Source organism: Enhydra lutris, unplaced genomic scaffold (genome assembly GCF_002288905.1).
Source record: "Enhydra lutris kenyoni isolate GAN:26980312 unplaced genomic scaffold, ASM228890v2 scaffoldscaffold64, whole genome shotgun sequence".
Lineage (NCBI taxonomy): Eukaryota > Metazoa > Chordata > Mammalia > Carnivora > Mustelidae > Enhydra > Enhydra lutris.
Window position 1 is genome coordinate 3,949,132 of NW_019154148.1, and position 7,949 is coordinate 3,957,080.

The 7,949-nt window shown below is 45.2% G+C and overlaps 1 non-coding gene across 1 annotated transcript; it reads left to right on the plus strand.

Moving 5' to 3' along the window:
* Positions 1-2,514: 2,514 nt before the first annotated feature.
* Positions 2,515-2,587, plus strand: TRNAK-CUU. Its single transcript has one exon. It is a non-coding gene; the product is annotated as a tRNA-Lys (tRNA).
* The last annotated feature ends 5,362 nt before the right edge of the window (positions 2,588-7,949 follow it).

Genomic DNA, 7,949 nt, shown 5'->3' on the forward strand with positions numbered 1-7,949 from the left:
TGGAATGTTGTTGAAGGGTAAGGAATAAGGAGCCTTGGGACTAGTATTTCTACCCCTAACCCTGCCTCCCGGATCAGGACCTGTAACCCCTCCGAACTCAACTACTTCACCTACAGGATAAAAACATTGTGCCAGATGATCTCTAAGACCCTTTCCAACCCTGGTATTCTGTAACAAATAAAGAAAAATCACCAAATCACGAGAACGCTCATCAAACAGGCCCATATTTACTGGACTGAACCACAATTTGGCTGCTCCAATTACTTTGGTCATTTCCACGATCAATAATGTTCTCAGTGGCCCAATCAATTAAGCCACCAGCTGCGGGGATCATTAAGGTGAATAAGGCCCCCTGACGGACTGTGCATGAGCCATTCCTGCCTCTGTGCTCTGCCAAGGCTAAAGGGGAAAATGCCCAAGTGTCCCTTTAATTCTGGCTCTTTATCTCATGTTGTCTTGGCCCCTATTTTTGAAGTGGAAATGACTAACAGTGCCACGCTAGTCGAAGAAAATGGAGAACATGGAGCCCGTATTCCGTGTTGTAGTCTTGAAAACTCCTCCCTGGCATACACTTGGACTAGGCACAGGAAAAACAAACTCAGGGTAAGACTCTGCTTCTGCCCCTCAGACACACACAGGCTCCTACATAGGTCGGCAAAGAAAGAACCCTCCCGCCCTCAGATCCTGGCACTCCTGGTTCTTGAGCCTTTGGATTCGGACCGGATGACTGCACAAGCGTTGCCGGGTCTCCAGCCTGCATGTAACAGACAGTGAGACTTCTCAGCTTCCATGACTGTGGGAGCCAATTCCGGTCATGCTGAGACCTTTATCTCTAGTGGGATCTGATTCTCCAGAGAACTCTGACAAATGCGCCCTACTGGCTGCTTCCAGACGTGCCTTGCGTAAGGGCTCTGAGGCTAAACAACCTTGGGAAACATCATGTACCGTTTCCCTCCTCTGTCACAATAGACAGCAGCGTAAAGGATCCTGGGCAGCCTGCAGCTAGAAACTTCTTCAGTCGTATTTCATCCAACTCTTCAAAACCTTTTAGTCCTCCTGAACCCTTTGAAGTCTTCATAGAATGAGTGCTTCATGGAACTTACTTGAGAGGACAGCTGGCTAGAATTACATGAATTTACCATGACTATACATTTGCTTAAATATTTTTCTTGAAGCAAGACATTAATAATAGGAGCTTTAATTTGATAGGATGCCCAGAACTAGCCTTACACTTTCTCAAGGTTCAAAACACAATGAAGTTGAAACAATGACTATTTATTTTAAATTAATTTTTTTAAAGATCTCTATGCCCAACGTGAAGCCCAAACTTGAAACCTCAGATCAAGAATTGATACTCTACGGGGGCGCCTGGGTGGCTCAGTCGGTTAAGCATCTGCCTTCAGCTCAGGTCATGATCCCAGGTTCCCGGGATGGAGCCCCACGTCGGGCTCCCTGCTCCATGGGGAGTCTGCTTCTCCCTCTTCCAGTTCCCCTCACCCCCACTCTTATTCTTTCTCACTCTCTCAAATAAATAAATAAAATCTTTTAAAAAACATAGAATTATGGGAGGAAATAGTTACAAAAAGACACAGGTAAAGGACTGTCATTCCAAAAATGCAAAGAATTCTTACAACTCAACAATAAGAAAATAACCCTACTAAGAAATGGACCAAAGATCTGGACACCTCACCAAAGGTAATATACAGGTAACAAACATATGAAAAGATTCTCAACACCACATGTCATCAGGGCATTGTGAATTACAATCACAAGATACCACTGCACACCTATTGGAATGGCTAAAATCCAAAACACTGAGAACACCCAATGCTGGTGAGGATGTGGAGCAGTGGAGAGTCTCATTCATTGCTGGTGGCAAAGCCAATGATACTGACACCTGAGAAGATAACCAGATGGCTTCTCTTACCAAAGAATCCAGAACTTATGCTGCTTGGCATTTACTCAAATGAGTTGACAGTGTATGTCCAGGCAAAACCTGCACTCAGATGTTTACAGAACTGCTATTCATAACTGCCCCAACTTGGAAGCAATTGAGATACCTTTCAGTAGATGAATGGGTAAATAAATTGTGGTACATCCAGACAATGGAATATTATTCACTGCTAAAAATAAAATGAATGTTCTTGCCACAAAAAGGCGTGGAGTGAGACATGTTTCTAAGAGAGAAAAAAAAAAAGCCATTCTGAAAAGGCTATGTACTGTGTAATTCCAACTATATGATGTTCTGGAAATGGCAAAACTACAGAGACAGTGAAAGCATCAGTGGCTGTCACCTCCTAGGGAGGTAGAGAGTGGGGGATGGGTAGGCAAGGCATGGGGGCGGGTGGCTTAGGCCAGGGAAACGGCTGTCTGAGATACCCTAACGGTGAACGCTTGACATCACACATTGGTCAAAACTCAGAGTCTGTAACACAAAGAGTGAACCCTGATGTCAACTTTGAACTTTAATGCCATTGCAGTATTTGTTCATCAGAGTACACCACACACTGGGGCGCCCGGCAGGCTCAGTCGGTAGAGCACGAGACTCTTGATCTCAGGATCGTGAGTTCAAGCCCCACGCTGGGCATAGAGCCTACTGAAAACACAGAAAAACAAAAAATAAAAAACAGTATGCCACACTCATGTAAGATGCTAACAGTAACTGTGGGAAGGACAGAGGTAAGTGGGAATTCCCCGCATTTCTGGTTAACTTTTCTGTAAACCTAAAACGGCGCTGAAAAATAAATACCTATTATAAAACACACACGCAACATTTTTTTTTAAGCCAGAAGCCATGGATGCTGAGAAGCTATCTACTGGAGGAAAGGAGGGGTGAGGAAGGGCAGGTGGAGCTAGAACAGATAGCTGGCTTGGGTGCTGAGTGCCGAGCTTCAGACCTCCCTTGGGGACAGAGCAGGACCAAGAGCTCCGCCCCTGCGCCCAGGGTCCCGCCCTGCCTCAGCCAGTCCACTCCCCTTCCGTGACCCCTTGGACAAAGGTCTCCACCTCCCACTCAGATTAACAGCTTTTATTTATTATTCATTTATTTATTTATTTATTTGTCTATTTATTTATTTGTGAGAGAGAGAAAGAGCGCGCACAGGCAGGCAGAGAGGCAGGCAGAGGCAGGGGGTGAGGGAGAAGCAGGCTCCCTGCCAAGCAAGGAGTCTGATGCAGGACTCGATCCCAGGACGCTGGGATCATGACCTGAGCCGAAGGCAGCCACTTAACTGACTGAGCCGCCCAGGCGTCCCAACAGCTTCCTTTTTAAAAGGCACACAGTAAAAGTACCTGTTAAAGACTCCTACAGACATCAAGTCAGAGAAGGCACCTACAGCACGGAGCAGAGTCACAGGCTGTGCTAGGATGTCGATAAATGAATATTCACATTTATCATCACAATCAAATCTCTTAAACATTTTAAACCTGTTGATGTGTAAAACAACAACAGCAACAACAACAACAAGGAAACTAGCTACAGGGAGTGCTGTGTAAATGGCTCATCTTGTTGGCCCGCTAGTGTCTAGGTGATCCCTCTGCTTCTGTCCGGACAACTGGCCTCCAAGAACCTAACTGGCTCTCGTCTTTTTTTTTTTTTTTTTTTAAGATTTTATTTATTTATTTAACAGAGAGAGAGATCACAAGCAGGCAGAAAGGCAGGCAGAGAGAAGGGGGGAAGCAGGCTCCCCACTGAGCGGAGAGCCTGATGCGGGGCTCAATCCCAGGACCTGAGATCATGACCTGAGCCCAAGGCAGAGGCTCTAACCCACTGAGCCACCCAGGCACCCCCAGACTGGGCCTCTTCTAACCTTCTTCTCTATCTCAGCAGCTCTAGCGATTTTCACTGCTGTCCTGAGCGCTGTTCTTGTCTATAACCAGCCAAATCCTGCCACTCTGTGAATGACTCTCCTGGAACAAGTCAAGCCCTAGAGCAAACTACCACAATCAAATCTTGAAGGCCGCGCGAGGATTTGCTAATAGAATATTCCCACCGTGCATTCGAGAGAGTACCTTCGCCTCTTGGGTCAGTTCCCATCGCATTCCGTGCTTATTCCCACAGAGCAAATGCTTTCTGTGTGTGGATGATGTCCTATGATTTTATGTCACTGATAATTATTAGTACTGACTTAGAAAGGTCCCATTTTCGATAGACGCATGCCCAAGTTCCTTCAAATACTGTATGTGACATAGTTTATTAAAATAAAATTACTTTAGGGGCACCTGGGTGGCTCAGTGCATTAAGCATCAGTCTTCGGCACAGGTCATGATCTCAGGCTCCTGGGATCGAGCCCCGCATCAGGCTCTCTGCTCAGAGGGGAGCCTGCTTCTCCCTCTGCCTGCTGCTCCCCATGCTTGTGCGCTCTCTGTCTCTCTCTCTCTCTCTCTCTCAAATGAATAAAGATCTTTTTAAAAAATAAAATAAATTAACTTTAAAATTAGTCATCTTTGCCTACAATCAAATGTTTAACCACTCAGCATGATTTCCCCCTAACTTTACCAAAGCCAGGAAATTTCTCAGCCTTTGTAAAAATACATTGTTCATGTACAAAATCATAAGCACTTTTCCTACAGGGATCAACTCAGTCACCATATTAAAAATAACTAATTAACTTCCTGTGCCACTGATTAGACATAGCATCCAATACTAATCATTATCATCCACTCTCAAATTTGCAACCTTGCTTCCTCTTCCATGACATGAAAGATTTCACTGCAAGAGCATGAGCCTTATCGTGGACCCTGAGTCATTTATCACCAAGAAGTATGGTTCCTTTAATCAACCAGCCTTAACAGGCACTGGATTTGTCAGAGGAAACAGGTATGTGCTTTTATCCCCTTGACTTACCATTATCTAATAAGGCAGGGAAAAGAAGACAAATTTGTTGAAGAGAAAAAACTGGATGGAAATATGTTTAATGTTTTTTTAAGATTTTATTTAATTGAGAGAGAGAGAGAGAGCATGAGGAGGAGGAATGGGCAGAGAGAGAGGGAGAAGCAGGCTCCCCACTGAGCAGGGAGCCCAATGTGGGACTTGATCCCAGGACCCTGAGATCATGACCTGAGCTGAAGGCAGACTCACTGAGCCACCCAGCCACCCCTTAAATGTTTTTTTTTTAAGTTTATTAATTTAAATAATTTCTACCTCCAATGTGGGCTCAAACTCAGGAGCCCAAGATTGTGAGCCACACAGTCTTCTGACTGAGCCAGCCAGGCACCCCACAGATGGAAATCATTTTAAATGACGTATCTCTATCCCAGACACCGGTCATGTTACCTCCTAAAACGATTCGGATTGGTACATTAACAGCAAGCAGAACATTTGAAAAACAGGGATAAAAATCCATCCAAATCTATTTAAAAATCATCTAAATCTACTGGGAAAATATCGCTGACGATTATCCATCTATTGCCTTAAGAATGAAAAATACAAAGCAAGCTCAGGAACTAAAACTGAGGGACATAGCTCAGTCCTCAGCTAAGGCTACTCCTGGCAAAGGTAGACAGACGCACCTGCCGTTGTCCTGCAGGTGATTTTGAAAATGTTAAAGCACCCCACGCAGGATGCTTGAATTGTTGTAAGAGAAATACTGTATGGCTTTTTTGGCCACTTGGAAGCGTAATGATGGGCAGGGCAAGGATCTATGTGAACAGAGGAATCTAGCCCTGTTAGGGAGGTCTAGGTAGGCAAGGAATTGGTGCTAGTAGGCTGGTTTTAAGAAAGCAAAGCAAAGGAATGCAAGAAGAGAGCCCAAAGCTGTCAACATCTGCAGAGGATCAGGGAAGTAAAAAGGTCTCATGAGCCACACGGGAGTAGTCAGAGTCCAAAGTCATAGTGGACTATCCAAGACACAGAAAGGAAAAAAATCAGGGTATATAGTGCTGAGCTAGCAAGCAGCATTATTCTACCTAAACCCAGATTTGTACACCATAGAGTTTCTTAGCATATTGCTACGAAAGATGGGCTACTGGGTGCTAACAGACACTAAGTCCTGGGGAACGGCAGTGAAGAAGAAAGTCCTTGCACTCTTGCACAAGGTTTTAGTCCTGAGACACACACACTCAGCCAGGATACAAACAGGACAATTTGAGGAAAGACTACAAGCTATGAAGACAAAAAAGGAAGGACCAGAGTGATAACAGGTAACGGGAACGGACAGAGGGCAAATGTCAAGTGGTATTGGAACAGAGATTTCAGTGAACTCACTGTCCACGGCTCTTTCCAAAGAGGCATCAGAATGGGAAGGCCAGGGGCACCTCGGTGGCTCAGTTGGTTGAGTGCCTGCCTTGGGATCAGGTCATGACGTCAGGGTCCTGGGATCCAGCACCCCCCCACAACCGCCGTCTCCCCACCACCCGCCCCTGTCACCCTGTCAGGCTCCCTGCTCAGTGGGGAGTCTGCTTCTCCCTCTGCCGGCTGCTCTCCCTGCTTGTGCTCTCTGTCAAATAAATACATAAAATCTTTAAGAAAGAATGGGAGGGCCAATTTCCCAGGAGTGGGATGTGAGCCAATCTGAGGCAGCTTTCGGGGGTAACTTTTTAAAAAATTTCAAGAGTTTTTACGGCAAGGTATACTGCTTTTCTGTTTAAGACAGTGATAAAAATTTAATGAAGTTACTGAAATAAAAAAACAGGAACTTAACACTCTTCAATACATATAACAGCACAGTTAACAGATAAAAGAAAATTCGGAAAAAAGTACAAGAAGAGTCGAACTAGTCAATTGAGTTCATGACGTTGGTTGTAATTAATATCACCAAACTGGAACCTTCTGAAACATTAGTACCCTGATTGGAATGCTCTCTTCCTTCTGCAGATCAAGAGAAAAAGAAAGTGTGGGCACCCAGCTAATTAAAAGTAGGGGGGAACAAATATTTTTTTCTTGGATTCTAGAGAAAGAATGCAGAAATCACTGTGTCCTATTTAAAAATTGCACGATTCGGGACACCTGGGTGGCTCAGTTGGCTAAGCGGCTGCCTTCGGCTCAGGTCATGATCCCAGCGTCCTGGGATCGAGTCCCGCATCGGGCTCCTTGCTCGGCAGGGAGCCTGCTTCTCCCTCTGCCTCTGCCTGCCATTCTGTCTGCCTGTGCTTGCTCTCTCTCTCTCTCTCTCTCTCTAACAAATAAATAAATAAAATCTTTAAAAAAATAATTGCACGATTCAACTCGGACCCACTTTCCTCCCAGGCTGTGGTCAATGTCTTCACTTCCACCACCTGTCCTCCAATATCACAGTCTTTGTCTTAATCCGATTCAAGTGTTGAGCTCAGCAAGGGCAGTGGCCATGCCATCCAGGATTTCATATGTGTTTTATGTCCTGGCACAGCGTTAATGCCACATCTTAGGTTAAGTGAAGAGGTGGGCAAGCAAATTGATCAAGTAACACGATTTTGTGTTTGCGAACTCTGGTTCAGGATGAACAGAAGTGACTGTGCAGAGCTGGGACAGTATCTCCTACTGTTAAGTCAGTGTCACTTTTGGAAAAACACTGACATAAGTTACATGAGGGTATCAGATGCTGAAAGAAAGAGAGAAAGAAAGCCAGCCAGCCAGCCAGCCAGCCGTGAACATCCTGACCAAAAACTGGGAGGGGTTCATGATGTGTGGGGTAGAAGGTGGACAGCAGGATTAAACTCAGTAGGGAGTCTTTGAAGAAAAACTGTATTCGATCGGCAGATAGAATAGTGTGACTTGAGGTCAGGCAGCAGGACAGTTCAGAGCACTCATTCTTCCAACTTGTCAGTTTGTGGTAATGGGGTATCCTGCCAAGCTGAGCCTAACAGCGGGGAGCAGGTCCCTCACCACCAAGATAAAGAATCCCAGAGTGGACAACCAGCCCTGAGAGAAATTTGACAGAAGGCACTGAGGTACAATTCAAAATGGGTAACAGTACTGTAGAGGTGCCTGGGTGGCTTAATTGGTTAAGGGGCTGCCTTTGGCTCAGGTCATA